At 35.1% G+C, this 18,723-nt stretch overlaps 1 protein-coding gene across 1 annotated transcript in view; it reads right to left on the reverse strand.

The window, feature by feature from the left end:
- The window catches only part of LOC150096072 (suppressor of lurcher protein 1-like), a 286,165-nt gene extending 276,552 nt beyond the window's left edge, over window positions 1-9,613 (reverse strand). The window contains exon 1 of the mRNA XM_090409292.1: window positions 9,492-9,613. The gene's annotated coding sequence lies outside the window, so the exon portion shown is untranslated. The remainder of the gene's footprint in view (window positions 1-9,491) is intronic.
- Window positions 9,614-18,723: the final 9,110 nt, after the last annotated feature.

Raw genomic sequence — 18,723 nt, forward strand, 5'->3', positions numbered from 1 at the left:
AGGATTCAGTCGAAATTATAATTTATAAGTATTCCTGTATATTTGATTACTACAAAAATGAATTTAAGAAATTCATTTTTAGGTTTACTAAGTATGAGAGATTTTGAAAGAGAGATAAGGATAAAATCAGTGGGAATGAGTGAGCATTAATTTATTTTTTACTCTATTACATCTTTTATTTTTATTTGGTTTCTTTGCGTCATATCTAAACAACGACACGTACGGTTTGATTCACTGTAGAAATCTGTCGGTGGGTTCAAAGAGAATAAAATGAGATGTAATTAATGTATAGCACTGAGTGAACTATCGCGGAATGCTTTATCGATTGTAGATTAGCATCATTAACAGACCTAAAATCCGTTAGTTATTTTGCATGCGCTGTCACATAACATAAAAAAAAAAAATCTTTGGTCTTCAGCAATGAGCAGTGTGTGCTAATAAGGATACCTCGCTACTGTCATTGGTAATAATTTACAAGCCAGTAAAAGCAAATCTAATCATAATTACAAGTGCGTTTTTTCCTCTTTTTTTAGAGCAGTTAAGGGTTAAGTGATTGGTTTTATTTTAGATTTTATTTATTTATTTTTTATGATGACTCCACATGAAAGGTCATAGAACACGTAAGGTCAAAGAACATGCTTCGGAAAGAGTCGAAGGTTGTACTCGGTGGGTAAAACAAGGATAGTTCCAAAGAATAGTGGTGGATGGAATGAAAGAGGAGGGTGAGGAGTTTGTTCGGTATCTTTGTTCCGTAGCGTTATAGACAAAGCCCTTTGGACGGAAAGATTTGGGTTCAAATCCCGTTCGCGATGTGAGGAACCTTTATGTAGTATCTTTCGACTAAAGGTGAGGCAGGCCTGAGGTTTTTGTGACATTGAAATTTACTAAGTTGTCTTCATCCCACTTGAAAATAATTTATTCATTTGAATTTGAATTAATGAACACGATTAAAAAAATATAAAATTTGAAATTAGAAACCACTAATTCAATTTAAAAAAATTCGAATGGAGTCTTCGTACTTTAGTCGTTATTTGGCAATGCCTTTCACCCGGAAAGATCCACGTTCGAGAACCTCTAGGAGGGACGAAATTTTATAAGATTTTTTTATTATTATTTTTATTTATTTTTTATTAGAAAGGTGTCCCTTTCTGGAAACAGAAACTTTTGCAAAGGCAAACTGGGCCAAACAAGTCTTGATATTAATTAGGGTTATGTGTAGTTTACTCATCTGATCATATAAGGCCCTTAATGCTACCTGAAGCTGTCAATATTCCATATTTTCGATTTTCTGCACGGTGTTCATGTGATGTTGAATCTCCTGCATTCCACTTATTTATATATATCTTTATATAATATTTATTTATTTTTATAATTATACTCATCTTAAGCGACTTTTGTTTTCTTTTACATATGTTTGATATTCAATAATAATGAGATTTTAATTCATATTTCAAACAAATTAGTAACTTGTTCAAATTCTGTGAGTTAATTTTGTTAATCTTTGATTTTTCTCCTTTTAGAATTTTATTCATCAATACGTTATGCAGTTAACTTTATTTGTAATCCAATTTGTATCTCAATTTTTTATTGTTAGAGAAATACCATTTGATTGTTCTTTAATTTTCATCAATATTGTATCTTAATGCCTTTGCATCATTTATATCCAATATTACACCACCTTGTATTATTTACGAACAAATAAGTTTCTAAATTAAACTGAAATGTAAACGTGCTGGAAACTGGTCTTTCTTCAACATCATCCTTCATATGAATAATTACACACCTTGACAGTAGAAATGTTTCATACAAATTCCTCAATTTACCTGAAATCACGCACTCTACAAAATCATTCATTTATCTTAGATCAACGCAACTCTGACCTTAAGATTGCCAAGGTCGTTAACTCCATAAGCATCCCTTATCCTTTAAGAACATCACCGTCAGAACGTGTGTTAGAAAAATTCATCCAGTGAATGGTTCTTCAAGGGTAGCTTTTCGCCCTACGGATCGTTCTTCCAATGAAGAACTTAATCATTTTTTATCACTATAGGTTACAGATCAAAAGACATTGCCTACGTCCTTTTCAAGAACGTAACATTCCTTCTCTCTGCTTGACACAGATAAATTGGTCCATTAGCCATCTGTTTCACTGAACCTTGGATGCGATCTAGCGTTAAAAACTAGTCTGATCGTAAATTTTTGGCTTGCTATAGAAATCTTCTTCGTGGTATATATTATAGCAACAGTCGTTAATAACTCAAATATCTCTTCCTCTCCCCATTAAAGTTAAAAAGGATTATGATATATGATTCATCTTTATATTTCACGAGATATGTTTCTATCGATATGTGAAAAAGATATGAACGTTGCTGTCTTGTAAGAAAAATTTACTTATAAATTCAATTTGTAATGTTAGTTGTAATATAGAATACTTGTGTAATAATGAATACTTTCCTTCAACAAAATTTAATTCTGCTGAACAGGGAAATTTATATCAACCCTCATCCAATTATTTCTTATAGTCCTTATAAGGACTGGCTTAAAGGGGAGAATGCTTTTCACATTCCCCATTATCTGAAGAGGACAGTGAAAGATAGGGTATTATTGAGCTAAATAAATATAAATAAAGCTCTGATCATGGCAGGAGGGTAACAGCAATCAGTTAGAACTTCATTGGCTACGGCACTGGTATCCATTACCACCCAGGATACCCATTTTAGACGCCTCGTACGACATGCATGAGCTACATTGATGCTATTCTTATCTTATCCCGGCCACCATACGGGGAAAGCTCATTCCAATTACTTCACGTTATTCCTCGTAAATTCAAGGTAGTTTACGAAATAAAAGAAATGGTGTGTATACAATAAATTTACATACGTTAGCTTACCTTTCTGCCTGTGATTATATATTTGGTTGATTTCTAAATAAAGCAACTTCACCAATTTTTGAATGCATTTATAATAATGTGAAAATAAAATATAAGCAAAAATAATTTTGTCAAGATTAATGAATGAGAATATAAATAGGAATTTAACTTCAGAATAGCTTCTTTTATTTTCTTACTTATTAATTAAAATAGTTCAATTGATGAACTGATAAAAAATAAATAATTATAGTTAGGTAAATAATAAAATAATTGGCATTTGCTAAATTAGCAGATGTTTGGATAATTAATAAATAATTTCATTTATTTAATTTGAGATATGATTTCAGGAGAATTATAAAAAGAGATTGCCAATAATTAATCAACACCAGTTTAGGTTACTCATAAAAAATATATTTATTTTAATATTTAAGATTTAAGAGATATTTGAGGGTTGATCAATCGACCGTGAGATGCGGTGATTGATTCATTCAATCCAATACCCTTGGAGGGTAATGGATGGCAATGCTGTAGCTAATGAAGTTCTAACTGAGGCTCGGCTATTGCTGTTACCCTCCTGCCATGATCAGAGCTTTAATAGTACAGTACAATAAGAGATATTTGATATCATAACAGGAGGGAATCAATCAATCGACCGTGAAATGCGGTGATTGATTTTATATGAGATGCCCGTATATAGGGTAACGGATGGCAATGCTGAACCAATGAAGTTTAACTGAGGTTCGGCTGTTGCTGTTATCCTGGGTAAATGAGTTCGCTCTCTTAGGTTTTGCCCTAAGGGAGCACTTTGAGTCTCCGGGGAAGGTGTTCTCCGGCACGGCCCGCTGAGGGGTACTTGCCGGTGAATTATTTTCCTCGGAATATGAGCGGTTCTGCTCGGTACTCGAGTTTCACTGAGTAGAACCAACGCTGAGATTTGGACGGTCTTTCGCCCACGAATGAGTAGCCTAGAGATCGTCCGATATTTTTGAGATATCACCTTTACTTACACATACGGTGATTGATTCATTCAATCCAATACTCTTGGAGGGTAATGGATGGCAATGCTGTAGCCAATGAAGTTCTAGCTGAGGCTCGGCTATTGCTGTTACCCTCCTGCCATGATCAGAGCTTTAATAGCTCAAAAACACCTTATCCCTACACTGTCCTCTACAGATAACGGGGAAGATGAAAAGCATTCTTGCTTTGCCCCTTTAAGCCAGTCCTTATAAGGACTATATTAAGAGATATTTTACGGGGGGGAGTAAACAACAGCAGGACAGAATAAGATGGCGGCTCGCGTGTTAGTGTTTCGTGTCGTGTATTATTGATGATGAATTGTGAATTTGACCGATATGTTTTTAGAGATTTATGCTTATTCGTTAGTAATAGCAGTTAATTGCTTGCTGCCATAAACAAGCACTTTATTTTCATAGTGGTTTATCCAGGTAAGTCAATTGAATTTACAAGTGCGATACGCTAGGCCTACTGCCGCTAGTATCGCCATTGTTTTATTTTATATCGTGACATCTTATTACTGGTAGACACCTCAGTGTGTCTACGGAATTTGCTAGTGGACCCTCAAAAGTCCACAGGATTATCTTTACCTGCTCGGAACACCTGAGCAATCTCTACTCTTTCTCCATCTGTGTCTTAACACATTTCTAAATTATTATCATGGCAAAACTTCTGAATGAGGCCAAATTCGAGGAAGTATACATGGAATTTCTCAGACTAGGAAAGCTGCTGAGTGATAATTGGCCAGGAAAAGTCAAGCTCTTTGACACATTCCCCCCCCCCCCCACACACACACAGCAGTCACAGAGGAAAATATAGTTGACATGGGTGAAGAGCCCATAACTCTGACGCAATCAGATTTAGCACACTCCCCAAATATGGAAGATGCTACATCCCAAGACAGCAGTTATCATACCTTGGAAACAGATACAGAGTTCCAATTGGTCAAAAAGAAGAGGAAAATCTTCACCAATGTGGAAGAACCCAAAACAACAGGGAATGGTCGTAAAGAAAAGATACCACCAGTAATATTAAGGGATAAGGAAAAATGAATCCCTGTCTTCATCAGCCCTCAGAGAACAAAACATCTCATTCTCATGGGCTAAAAACTCAGATGAGGGAGTTAAAATACAACCCACAACTGTCTCGGAGTATAGACAGATGACCAGATTTATGGACAATGCTAACGTCCTATATCACACCTTCACTTTACCCAGAGAAAAGAACCTGAAGGTTGTTCTACGTGGAATAGTTGAAGGTATCACACCTGAAGATGTGTCCACTGATCTCTCCAGACAGGATCTGTCCCCAGTTAAAGTGAGCCGAATGCTCAGATCAGATAAAAGACCAATGCCTTTGGTGCTGGTGGAAATAAACAACACACAAAAGCAGATCTATGAACTGACTGTAGTATGCGGTCTCAAAATTTCAACTGAACCTCTTAAGAAAAGAGCATCTGCAGGTCAGTGTCATAGATGCCATAGGTTTGGACATGCCCAAAAATTATGTAAGGCAGCCTTCAGGTGCTTGACGTGCGGCGCGGGACACCAGACCATCACTTGCACCAAACCTCGCACAACTCCAGCATGCTGTGCAAACTGCAGAGGCCCTCACTCCGCCAACTACAAGGGATGCCTTTCCAATCCAAAAAATCGAGGAACAACAAAAGTCAATCTTGCTCCTCCACGTAACAGCGTTTTAAGCAACCAAAGAAATCGTCTTCCAGTCCGAAACACCTTGCCTTCTACCTCACAAGAAGGAACAACCATGACCAAAACAAGAACTAAGCCTCCTCCATCTCTCGCGCTAGAAAGCTTCAACATAACACTAGTTTTAACAGCCTCACTTGCCACTATGTTGGAGGAATTCACAAGACATGCCCCTCAACATCTTCCAGAAAGAGATTCCTGCAAGGCACTCAAAACATTGAGTGACTTGCAGGAATTAAGCTCTTAAGATAATCGCATGGAATACAAATGTATTGATGAAAAAGATTTTGGAACTTCAAGAATTTTCAACTCGTCTCAGTGCTGATATCATCTTGATTGGTGAAACACACCTAAGACCAGCTAATAACCCAAAAATCCGTGGATACACTATGCACAGCAACGACAGAATTGGCACAAGAGGTGGAGACACAGCCATATATATATTAAGAGTTATTTGAATCATAATACAATAGACAAGCCCAAAACAGTAAACCTGGAGGTGACCGGTGTGTAGGTACATACCTTCAATGCTGGGAGTCTCAAGATCTATGCTGCTTATAACCCTCCAAGCATTCCTCTGCTGACAACAGATCTAGACTCCATACTTGGTCCAAATGACTCCATAATAATAGCAGGAGATTTCAACTCAAAACACACAGCTTGGTACAGCTCATCAACTAACACCAAAGGCCACACACTTTTCAACTATGCAATTCTCAACTCTGTTGTAGTGCCAGCCCTACCGAGCCCACCCACTTCAGCCCTTCGGGTGGCTCGGATGTGTTGGACATTGTCATCTTTAAAAATTTAAGATACCAATTCAAATTGGAATCAGTCAACGAATTATCTTCTGACCACAGTCCCATAGTGCTTAATCTAGGTTCATCAGATCAATTCTCTCCTCTGCACACATCCATACCATGGGACAAGTTAGCCAAGGTGCTTCCCGATCATATTGGTGCGGTGCCCAATATCAGTAAAAAGGAAGAGATTGACACAGCAATAAATAACTTAACCATACAAATTCAGAAAGCAATAGAATCAGTCAGACAATCCACTGTCTTCCATCCAACCAACCGTATCCCTGAAGAAATCATGGATCTAATCAGAGCAAAAAATAGAGCCAGGAAGAGATACCACAATACCAGAGCCCCACTAGATAAAACAGTATTGAATAATCTAAACAGGCAGGTCCGAGAAGCTGTTCAAAAACACAGAAACCATCAATGGGAAACCAAATTGGCTAACATCAATACTGAAGATCATTCTGTATGGAAATTCTTAAGAGCAATCCGCACCAAAAAGCAACTCATATCCCCTATACAAACCAAGAAAGGGACAGTTCACAAAGATGGGAGAAAGCCGAAGCACTAGTAGATAACCTATAATCTCAGTGCAGCCCATCTTATACAAATCTAAATATCAACCTCATGTACAAGATTCATCGTCATGTTAGGACAACCTTAAGACAGAACACTGTTAACTCAGCACATATCACTCCTACAAATCCGGCAGAAATGATAAATATCATCTCCCCGCTAAACAATAAAAGCTCCAGGACCGGATGGCATAACTAACAAAATAGTAAAACTACTTCCAAGAAAGGCCATAGTCCATCTCGTCAAGATTACAAATGCCATCTTTAGATTCCAGCATTTCCCTTCTACATGGAAAACAGCCACAATCATACGACTGAAGAAGCCAGGAAAAAATGCTCACCTTCCCGAAAGCTACAGACCCATAAGCCTATTATCCAGCCTCGGAAAGGTGACAGAGAAAGTGATCCTCTCAAGATTCCAAGCAGAAATAGATAAGTTAGGAATTTTGCGTAATGAACAGTTCAGCTTCCGTAGGGCCCATAGTACAGCTCAACAAGTGCACCGGCTGGTAGAAATCATTACTAAAGGTTTTAACTGGAAATTCAATACAGCTGCCATCTTCATCGACGCAGAGAAGGCGTTTGACAAAGTATGGCATCTAGGTCTTCTCTACAAACTGATAAAATTTAACTTTCCAGTCAAGCTAATAAAAATAATACATTCTTACCTGAAAGACAGATATGTGCAGGTCAGGGTAGGCGAAACGGTTTCAACCAGACGCAGGATCTCGGCAGGCGTACCTCAGGGATCTCTTCTGGCACCTCTCCTGTTTTCAATTTATGTAGCAGACATCCTTCTGAACCCAAGAACAACATTCACTGCATTATATGCTGATGATACTGCACTGATGTCAAGTTCGCTGAGCCCAAAACTGGCAACTAAAAGACTACAAACTAGCATACACACTTTTGAAAAGTGGATTGCAGACTGGAGGATCCAAGTTAACCCCCAGAAAAGCTCAGCTGTATTGTTTACTAGAAAGAAAATCCATACCATGGAGGATATTTATTTATTGGGAGTAAAGATTCCATGGCAGACTGAAGTTAAATATCTTGGAGTGATTCATGATAGTAAACTCCTATTCAGCAAATATATTAGTTACATTATCTCAAAGACATCCAACGTCTTAGCACAGCTCTACCCTATGATCAACAGACAAAGTAAACTGGACATGCAAACAAAATTAACAATTTACAAGATGGTAATTCGACCGGTTATCACTTACGCATCCCCAGCTTGGAGCCACACCGCAAATTCAAACATTCTAAAACTTCAGAGATTACAGAATAAGTGCCTGAGGATCATTCTGGATGCCCCTTAGTTTATAAGAAACACCCAGATCCACAGAGAAGTTAATATCCCTTATATCTCTTCCTTTCTCATAAATCTAGCTGAGAAGTTCTTTACCAAGACAAGTAACCATCCAAACCCATTAATCAAGGAAGCCTCGGAATATAATGAAGAAGAAATCAACAAATATAAAAGACCAAAATCTATCTTAAGTTCAGCTGAACACAACTAACTTCACTGCCCTCAATGGGCGAGCATATAGCTCACTAACACTCCATTCAAAGTTCTTTCATTACAAGACAAAGGGGAATATGAAAAGCAATTTTGCTTCACCCATCTAGCCAGAAATGTTAATTTTAAAATGTTTTACGGGTTAGGATCGACCGTGATATACGGTGATTAATACCCTGGGAGGGTTTTAATACCCTGGGAGAGTTTTGAGTTCGCTCTCTTAAGGGTTTTGCCTTAAGGGAGCAATTTGAGTCTCCGGGTAAAGTGTTCTCCTGCGCGGCCCGCTGAGGGACTTTGTCGGTGAATGCTTTTCTTCGGAATTTGAGCGATTCTACTCGGTGGTGGAAGGCCATCACTGAGTGGATCCACCGCTGAGATAGACGGTCTTTCGCCCACGATTGAGTGGCCCAGGAATCGTCCGAATTTTTAGAGACTGCTTTACCTTTAAATAAATAAATAAAAATAAATATGGCAATGCTGGCTAGATGGGCGAAGCAAAATTTTGCTTCACCCATCTAGCCAGAAATGTTATTGTTTATTGTTAGAGGTAAATTTAGAATGAATCCACCGTGAGATGAGGTGATTAATACCCTTGGAGGGTAATGGATGGCAATGCTGTAGCCAATGAAGTTTTAACTGAGGCTCGGCTATTGCTGTTATCCTCCTGCCATGATCAGAGCTTTAATAGCTCAATAACACTTATCCCTGCACTGTCCTCTACAGATAACGGGGAAGATGAAAAGCATTATTCTTTCGCCCCTTTAAGCCAGTCCTTATAAGGATGTTTTTACGAATGAACTTTCGCTAAGCACAAAAAGAAAATAGCTCCTCTACAACAGAAAACAAGTTAAAAAAAACATTATAATATATTCAAATTACACAAAAATAAGCATATATGTTTATAGTTTAAGTAATAATGTATTTCAAAGATTACTCTGAAAATCGTTAAGCAGAAAATTTATTAAAATAATTCGTATATATACATTTCATGCATCCTACCTTTCACAAATCTTCTGAGCCATAAATTTTTCTCTTGATGTACTTCATTGTGCTATTCCTATATTTTAAAAATGTCTTTTTTGCTTTCATTGGTTATCATTGTGGTTTCATCTCGTAGTTATATAATGTTCATTGGAGGGATCGTTTTATTATTGAAGTATAAGTTCCAAGTGCCATTTAGTGTCTTTTATTATTATGCTTATGGCAATAGCTTTATAAATCAACAGTATTTATAAACACATTTAGGAACAAAATAATACTTGAAGTTTTTTCTGAACTGAGTTCAGTTTTAATGTTGTTAATATGGGTCTTTCAAAAATTAGACATACATGCAGAAGAGAAAGACTAAGAATGGATTTTAGTTCTTGGTATTATATCTTCACTTTATTGTTGAGCACACCTGCAGAATAAAGAAAAAGAAATTGAGATAATATTATATATATATATATATATATATATTTTTTTTTTTGTGAAATAAGTTACATACATTGAATAATTTTCTATGTGTAAGAAACATTTAAGGCAAAAAAATGCAACTTTTTATTTTTAATTAAAGACATAAAATGAACTATTTACTAACATATTATATATTATAAACTTTTCCCTGAGCATGAACAGGCAGGAAATATTTTGTAGCATCAACTAAAGTGGGAAAATAACAAAATCGTCAGCAAAAAAAGGTTTTCATGGAAATTTTGAGAGATTATTCTCTCTAAATTTCTTTCGAAATAAATAAAACAAAAATCACTTTGCTATCCCTTTATGTTATCAACTCTATTCCTTTCTTTACATCATCGACGAGGAAGCATAGATATCTTGTTCACCTCCACTGCACCTAAATCGCAGTTAAGCTTTCTTACGAAAAAAAAAAAAAAAATCCGTTCTCTCTTCACTGTCCATATCAATGACTGCATCTAGTTTTCCAGATCTTCAGATCACAATAAATATATCGCTCTAATTAAAAATTCATTATATTCGTAGTTTCTTGCCATAAAAGTCTTATATGGACACACCTGCCTTAGCTTTCAGCAAGTTCGGATGTTACTGGTCTTGAACAAGTATGTATTCTACACGAATCTAATACTTCAATTGTTCTTAAATTTGAAACACGTTAACAAGCCAAAAAAAAAACATATAATTCAGATAATCGACAATGGCATTGTGTCTTATATATAAACAGTTCCATGGATGTCTATTTGCCTGTCCAATCGAACTTGCATCCACAGTCAATACACTTTCCTTCCTCCAGAACATTCGTAGCTATTAGTCAACAACCATATGCTGACAAACATCAACTTCATTAAATCATATTTTATTTTATTTTCTGTTCTATACTTTATTGGAGGAAGAAAAAGAGAAAAAAGAACCTTTAACCTTCCTTTGTTACTGTTCAAGGGTTATAATTTATAGTTATTCAAGAACTTCAGTTTAGATCTTCCCTAATGCTTCATGGACGGGAAATGACTTTCAAATAATAATAAATAAACGCAATATCTTTTGTTTTTTACAATAAATGAATAATATTTTTATTACCTAATCTAACATCTCCATTTTTATTAAGAATTAAGATATTAGAAACGAACTTGACAGTGTTAGCGTTCAAGAATTAGCATTCAGCGCTTATCTATGATAGTATCGCCACTTACATATAATGGAAGAGTTCAGGCTAACAAAACCGGTTTTTGATGCAAAGATAGCAGAAAGGAAACCCAGAGGAACACCAAGATCTAGGTGGATTGATTCAGTTAGAAGTATCTTAGAAGCACGAAATGTTAGATATTTCACAAAATGTTTACGAAATGTTAGAATTTTACAGTACTACAGTGCTCACAAGTAATAGACTAATTTGAAGGAAAATTGTCGATAGGAGATTAATAATGCAAACTTAATCATACAATGTTGTCACAGTAACCTGAACACCCCTTGAGTATACATTTGCTGAATCTCTGTCCAGTTTGTCTTTATTGTGAGAGATAAACCTTCAACCGCCTGGCCGACCAACTCACCTTCAGATGAATAGTCCTTATAAATATTTTTAAAGATGTAAATGGGATTCAAACTCATATCTTTCCATCCAAAGGAAATTAAACTTTATCAGTTAAGCACAGATCTCCTCAATCATTATAATTTACTGATTATATATTCTTTATTCGATGCCGTCCTTATGTATAATTATCAAAGCTTTTGTGTATATGCACATGGTTTAAAGGCAAAATATAATAATAATAATAAATATTGAAGCTAGTTTAAAAATATCCCAAGAATAATATTCTCTCTAAAATCTTCCTGAACAAAATTACTTTGCATAACTTAAATGAAATATAATCTTAACTTATAACTTAAGCAATAGGCTTATCTGAAATCTCTCTCTCTCTTTATCTATCTATCTATCTCTCTCTCTTTTAAAGGTACGCATTCATGTTAATTTTTCTTTCTCTTCTCTAAAGAAAATTCTTTTATTACCTGAATGGAGAGATCTTTATGAATAAAGAAAATTAGATAATAGCAAATGTGCGTGAGTATCTCTAGAACATCACAGAGAATTTCTTTTACGTATTCTGTTAGGTGCACCAAGAGAGAGAGAGAGAGAGGGAAAAATAAACCAGGAAATGCAAAGGAAGTAAGATTAAAAATAAACTTTCCAGTGAGTGGATTCACTAGTCAAATACCATAGAAAAATCACTCCATTTGAGTGACGCTTAAATAAAGAGGTTGTTATGCAAATTCTGTTAGATACGCATTTAAACTCTGCATCAGATAGCATAAATAGATCCCAAGGGTGCAGTTACAAGCCAAAACAAAAAAAAAACAAAAAAAACGTGTCATTATTCTTTCGTGGTGTCCAAAAGCTGCTTCCTTTTTGTTGTGAATTCACTGCTTATCGCTTACCTCCACTTGCGTAGTTCTTTGACAGCATTACAAAAGGAATTAAAACGGATATCTCGAGATAATATTTTATTCTTTGTTCTGAGTAAACATGAAAGATCATGAAATATGCAGCAGTTTTAATATTCGCTTGGATTTCTTTAAACTCTCGAATGATTTAGTTGAGTTTATACGTAAAGTTACTAAATGGAGAACATAAACAGATAAGCATAACAAAAAGGACTGCAATAGTTGCTCAGAGAGAAAGAGGAAGAAATAAAATGATAGAAAGAAAGAGGACGAGCAAAAAGAACGACAGATAAAGAAAAACAGAGAGAATGAAAGAAAAAATCTGATATTCACTTTTATGAGGAGTCAAAACCATGTTTTTATTTTATTTTATTTTTTTTTTTTTACGTAATTACAAAATCCAGTCGAAAATCAAACAGAATTAAACGACTAAAATTCTAGGCTATTTCCAAGATTTTTATTTATTTACAAGGATTTTCATGAGTCCAAACCATGTTTAAGCTAGAAACATAATTATTTAGTGTATGTGAATCTCAGAATTTAATCAGAGTTTATTTAAACATTCAGCACTGTGCTCTTTTCATATTAATAAGTCTTCGCATTGATAATTCACCTAAAATAGAAATCGGTGGCGCAGCTGTTTCTTCGCACATGCGCTTTTACAATCACATCAAAAATCAATGAAATAATGCGCTGAGCACGTGCGACACGAGGTGTGTTTCTGCTGAAATGGAGGAAATAAACATTCTGATAATAGCTGCGCGAGCCATAGGAGCGCGAAGAAGGATAAAGCGTTAACTTACAATCATGGCTACTACCTCAAATCCCATACATGTTCGTATTTTGTTTTACGACACAGAAAAGCTAATAAACATCGATAAATGTCAAATAGAAAGATATTCTATACGAGATGACGGGAATTTGCGTGTAGATAATCATCTGTGTAATGCAAATAACTTATTGGGAGAAACATCATAATAAGGCTTAATGAATGCAGCAGATCTTAAGATGAGGAACTTCGGGATCACTTGTCTGTACGCATGCGCATGTTATGTGAAAATTTAATCAAAGTTCATGGGTGTATCATCTTCTGTAACATTTTTGTCATTATATGTAGGAAGCGTCAGATATTATAGTATGTGTGTATAATGTTTTTAATTTTTGTTACTGCATTATTATTTTAGTAAACCATAAATAAGCAAAATTAAACAATAAAACATTTCAAAACATATTAAAATGAAATTAATTTATTAATTAAACTACTGAAATTTTACTTGCTACATGATTATAATAGAAAAAATATCAAAATATATTAATTCTAGCACTCATTTTCTGGATTTAGCAATCGTTACTTGTCCTTTGGCCCGCAAAAAAAAAAAAAATAAATAAATAAAATAAAATAATAATAAAAAAACTTGTCAGCATACAAATGCAATTGGTTTACTTAGCAATTAATGGAGACATCACTATGCTTTAAGGGATTTCGGCCAATATCCTGTTCCGACCTCATTCCATCTTTTCCTTGGTATTAATCTTCTATGTTTCTCCAACTGGGTGGAATCGAAGTATCTTTTATGAGTAGTTTTGAGCTATCCCTTCTTTCCATATGTTCGATCAGTTTCTTTCTATATTCGAATTTTTATCTAATACCGAATCTATTTTAGTTGTTTACGTATTTCTTTGCTTTTTTTTTTTGTTTTTTGTTCCAGAGAATGGATCCTTCTATTATTCATACAAATTTAATGTCTCCAGTCTCTATTCTTTTCTTTTTTTTTTTTGCAGTTTTTAGGTCGATATCCAACTTCCATACAGTATAAGATCGTGTCAGAATTTTAATTTTATAAATTATTGGTCTTGTATGCTTTTGAACCTGATTACGTTTATACATCCCACTGATGATGTCCGTTAGCTTTAGAAAGTTTGATATATGCCAACTCTTTCGTTTATGATATAGAGCATCCGAGCTATTTGAAACAGTTAATTTACCTCAAAATTTTATGTTCAGTCATGATTTTACTACCAACTGGAAAGAGTCGTTTAAAAGACACGATTTTTTTTTTTTTTGTTGATATTTGCAATTCAATTTTTTAGCGATTGTGATTAAAGAATATATATGGATCTCCGGAGATTATCTACACTTCTTGCAGATGATCATACGATTATTTGGTCATCTGAAAACAAAAAGGTATTTAGTATGTCTCCACGATCCAGTTTAAATGCTGCCTTTTGTATTTCTCATCCTTTATTTCTTTACTCTTTCATCTATATAGATAATAAATAAAAGGAATGACATTGGGCATCCTTAAAGAAGTCATCTATAAATTAGTTTCCACTTTGATACACGTTACATTCCACTGAAAGTAACTGATTTTGGAATATTTAGGTTATTAAGTATGTCCATACTTTGTTTCCAATGATTTACAAAGACTTTACGGTAATCTACAAATGCTAAGTGTGTTTTTATGTTCACAATGATTTTACATTAACAGTAGACATCACTAACATTCCGCAAAAAAAAAAAAAAAAAAAAAACGATAAAATCTAACTTGAATGATGAATAAGGTTATTAAGCCTAATAATATAAGAGAAAGATCTGTTGAAATAATGCGATTATTCATTAACTTGGTGTGTATCATTTTATATACGGCTTAATCTCTCAGCAACAACAGATAATCATTACTAGGTAGCAGATCCAACTTATATATTTTTAAATCCTAGGACAGTTTCGGTATTATTTCAATATCTTCTTATAAAAACTTTCGTAATGAACTAGAAGAAACTTGCTGCATATGAAAGGTTAGAATTGCTAGAGGCGAAGCAGAACTGATAACATGCATGAAATTCGACCAAACACTAACTTGGCAACATCGTAAAAAAAAACAAGTCTCTTCACTTTCAGCGTGGAGTGAAAAGTATGCAAAGCTGGGGAAAGGACTATTATGAGACGTCATTCAAGAAAAATTTGCATACAGATGGAATTCAGTGGGAAGCAAAATCCCTTAAGTTTATTTGCGGAGTCAAATCCAGCCAGTATATTCACATCAACTAGTAGAAATGTACTTGCACGTAATTTATTAGACTATAAAGTAATTGTAGCATCGTTTAAGGATTTCTGGTGCTGTAGTGTTTAAAGGAAAGGTGTACAAAAGAGCGAGCATTTTTCTTCTTTCTATCAGTTAATGCTCTAGAATATTCTCCATTGATAATACAGTTATTTGGAAACACCAAATAGTTCGGTTGTCTCCGAGTGCTCACGAATACATTGGTTATATTTAACGAATGTATTCGTTAAATATAACGAATATGAAAATATGAAATTATATATGAAATATGAAAAATTTGTATTTTCATAATTAGTATGAAAATACAAATTATTTTCATAATTTATATTAGCTATTCTTATAATTAATATGAATAATTCTTATAAATATGTGTATATTTTATATAAAAATGATCAAACAATATTTTTTCTTCTTTATTTTGAAGTTTATAAAGCACACCTTTTATTTTTAAATATATCTAATTTTATTAAAAAAAAAAAAAATAATAATAATAATAAATAAATAAAATAAAAAATAAAAAACTTTTATTTTTAATTGATCTAAATCTCCGTGTGGTGGCCGGGAAAAGAATATAAAATAAAAAATAAAAAACTTTTATTTTTAATTGATCTAAATCTCCGTGTGGTGGCCGGGAAAAGAATACATCCACTGCAGTCCATGCATGTCGTACGAGGCGACTAAAATAGGTTTACTCAGAGAGGGTAATGTATAGCAATGCTGTCTGTAGCCAATGAAGTTCTAACTGAGGTTTGGCTATTGCTGTTATCTTCCCTCCAAGATCACAGCTCATAGCTCAATAACACCCTATCCTTACATTGTCCTCTACAGATAACGGGGAATAAATATGAAAAGCATTCTTGTTTCGCCCATCTAGACAAAAAAAAAATGATCTAAAGGATGGAGGTCTTTCGCTTGAACTTTTGATGAGATTAGACGTGTTACTTTAGATTGAGCCTGATTTGATTTTACATAAGGTTTTTCTGGAATCTCACATTGCACTGGCGCTAACACAGTTTGATTCCTACTGGTGCCCCCTCTGCACGAAACATGCAAGAGGTCTTATGGCCGTGTAGGCCGCACGCACTATGAGGACCAGTGATGAATGTATGGTATTTTAGGGAGGTAGGTTTTCACTCTGTGGCCAAGTGAGTTCTTGACACTTCTTCCCCCTTTTAGTAGGGAATTACAACCTTGTTTTACTTAGCTAGTAGACTTCCGCGTGAGTCTACAGAACCCAATTTTGGCAATCCTACAGGATTGCCAAAACAGGCATAACTGAACAAGAGGTGTATATATATATATATATATATATATATATATATATATATATATATATATATATATATATATATATATATATATATAGTATATATATATATATACTATATATATATATATATATATATATATATATATAGTATATATATATATATATACTATATATATATATATATATATATATATATATATATATAGTATATAGTATATATATATAGTATATATATATATATATATATATATATATATATATATATATATATATATATATATATATATATATATATATATATACCAAGGTGCTTTTTATCCAAGCAATGGACATTACGGACGATATTGTTCAAGCCTTTAGCAAAGATCAGTTGCTTGACCTGTTCCAGAAGATATTAAAAAGATTTGATACAGAAGTCCCGGGATTTATAAACATATGCGCCCAGGTCAATTATCAAGAAGAAGAGGATGAGGATACAGAGAGCGAATTCACAACGGTTCTATTGCCCAAGAACCCTCGACAGATTGGCTCCCAGGGTGCACAGGCAACCAAAAGACGGTGAACCCGTGAAGATCTTATGGAAGAGGATATAACACCACAAGTTTCAGAAGACAAAAAGGTAAAGGTTCCACCAGTGATCCTCCGAGATAAAGAAAAGTGGACATCAGTTTCACGGACCTTTGGTGAACAAAACATCAACTTCTCCCGGGTCAGAAACATAGATGAGGAAGTTAAGATTCATCCCGCTACCGTCTCAGATTATCGAAAAATGACAAAAATCTGGACAGTTCCAAATTGCCCTTCCACACCTTAACACTAGCAAGCGAGAAAAGTCTTAAAGTGGTCCTCAGAGGGGTTGCCGAGGACATCACAACAGACGAGGTCACTGCCGACCTCATCAGTCGAGGACTTATCCCAATCAAAGTTAGAAAGAATGCTGAGATCTGACAAAAGGTCAATGCCTTTAGTAGTAGTAGTAGTAGTAGAAATCAGCAACACTCAGAAAAGGATATACGAAGTGGCAGATATATGCAGGTCAAATTACAACTGAGACTGTAAGGAAAAGAGCATCGGCAGGCCAATGCCATAGATGCCAAAAGTTTGGGCATGCCAAAAATTTGTGCAGAGCAGCCTACAGGTACCTAAAATGAAGGATACCAGAATAGCTCCTGCACCAAGCCAAGAACTACATCTGCTGTTGTGCTAATTGTAGAGGACCTCACAAATTATCCACCCAAAAAATCGTGGGTCAGCAAGAGTGAACCCTGCTCCCCCACGTAATTACACCACAAGAAACCAAGAAAGTTGCCCTCCTGTTCGAAATACCTCACCTTCAGCAGCACAGGAAGGCACGCGACCTTCATTCATGACCAAAACATACGCAGAGGCGGCACGAAATCAGATTCCTTCATCTCAAGAGCAAACAAGCTCCAACTTAACATCAGTTCTTACTGCTTCTCTCGCCACCATGCTGCAGGAATTCAGCAAAGCAAGGTCCTCACCATCTTCCAGAAAGAGATTCTATCTAGAAACCCAATTCATACTGTCAGCGCTATACAATGGGTCAGCAAAAATGCAAGCCAAACTCACTCATGATAATATCATGGAATGCTAATGGTCTGTTAAACAAAATTCTTGAACTTCAAGAGTTCACTCATAGATACAATCCTGATATAATCTAGTTAACGAAACACACTTTAGGTCAGCTAATAGCCCCAAAAACCCTCCGTGATGTATAAAACAGACAGATTTACCTCCAGTGGAGGAAGCACAGCCGTATACATAAAAAAATATTTAAGCCATAACGTCCTGACCAACCCACAAACCAAGAACCTCGATATAACAGGTATTGAAGTCCACACTAAAAATACCGACAACATCAAAACCTTCGCCGCATACAACCCACCCAATATCCCACTGTTGGCATCTGATTTGGATCCCATTCTCGGCTCTACTGACTGCACTATCATGGCTGGTGATTTCAATGCCAAACACACAGCTTGGT

This window comes from Typopeltis vanoorti, chromosome 19, assembly GCF_054136105.1.
Source record: "Typopeltis vanoorti isolate ZY-2024b chromosome 19, IOZ_Tvanoo_1.0, whole genome shotgun sequence".
Taxonomy (NCBI): domain Eukaryota; kingdom Metazoa; phylum Arthropoda; class Arachnida; order Uropygi; family Thelyphonidae; genus Typopeltis; species Typopeltis vanoorti.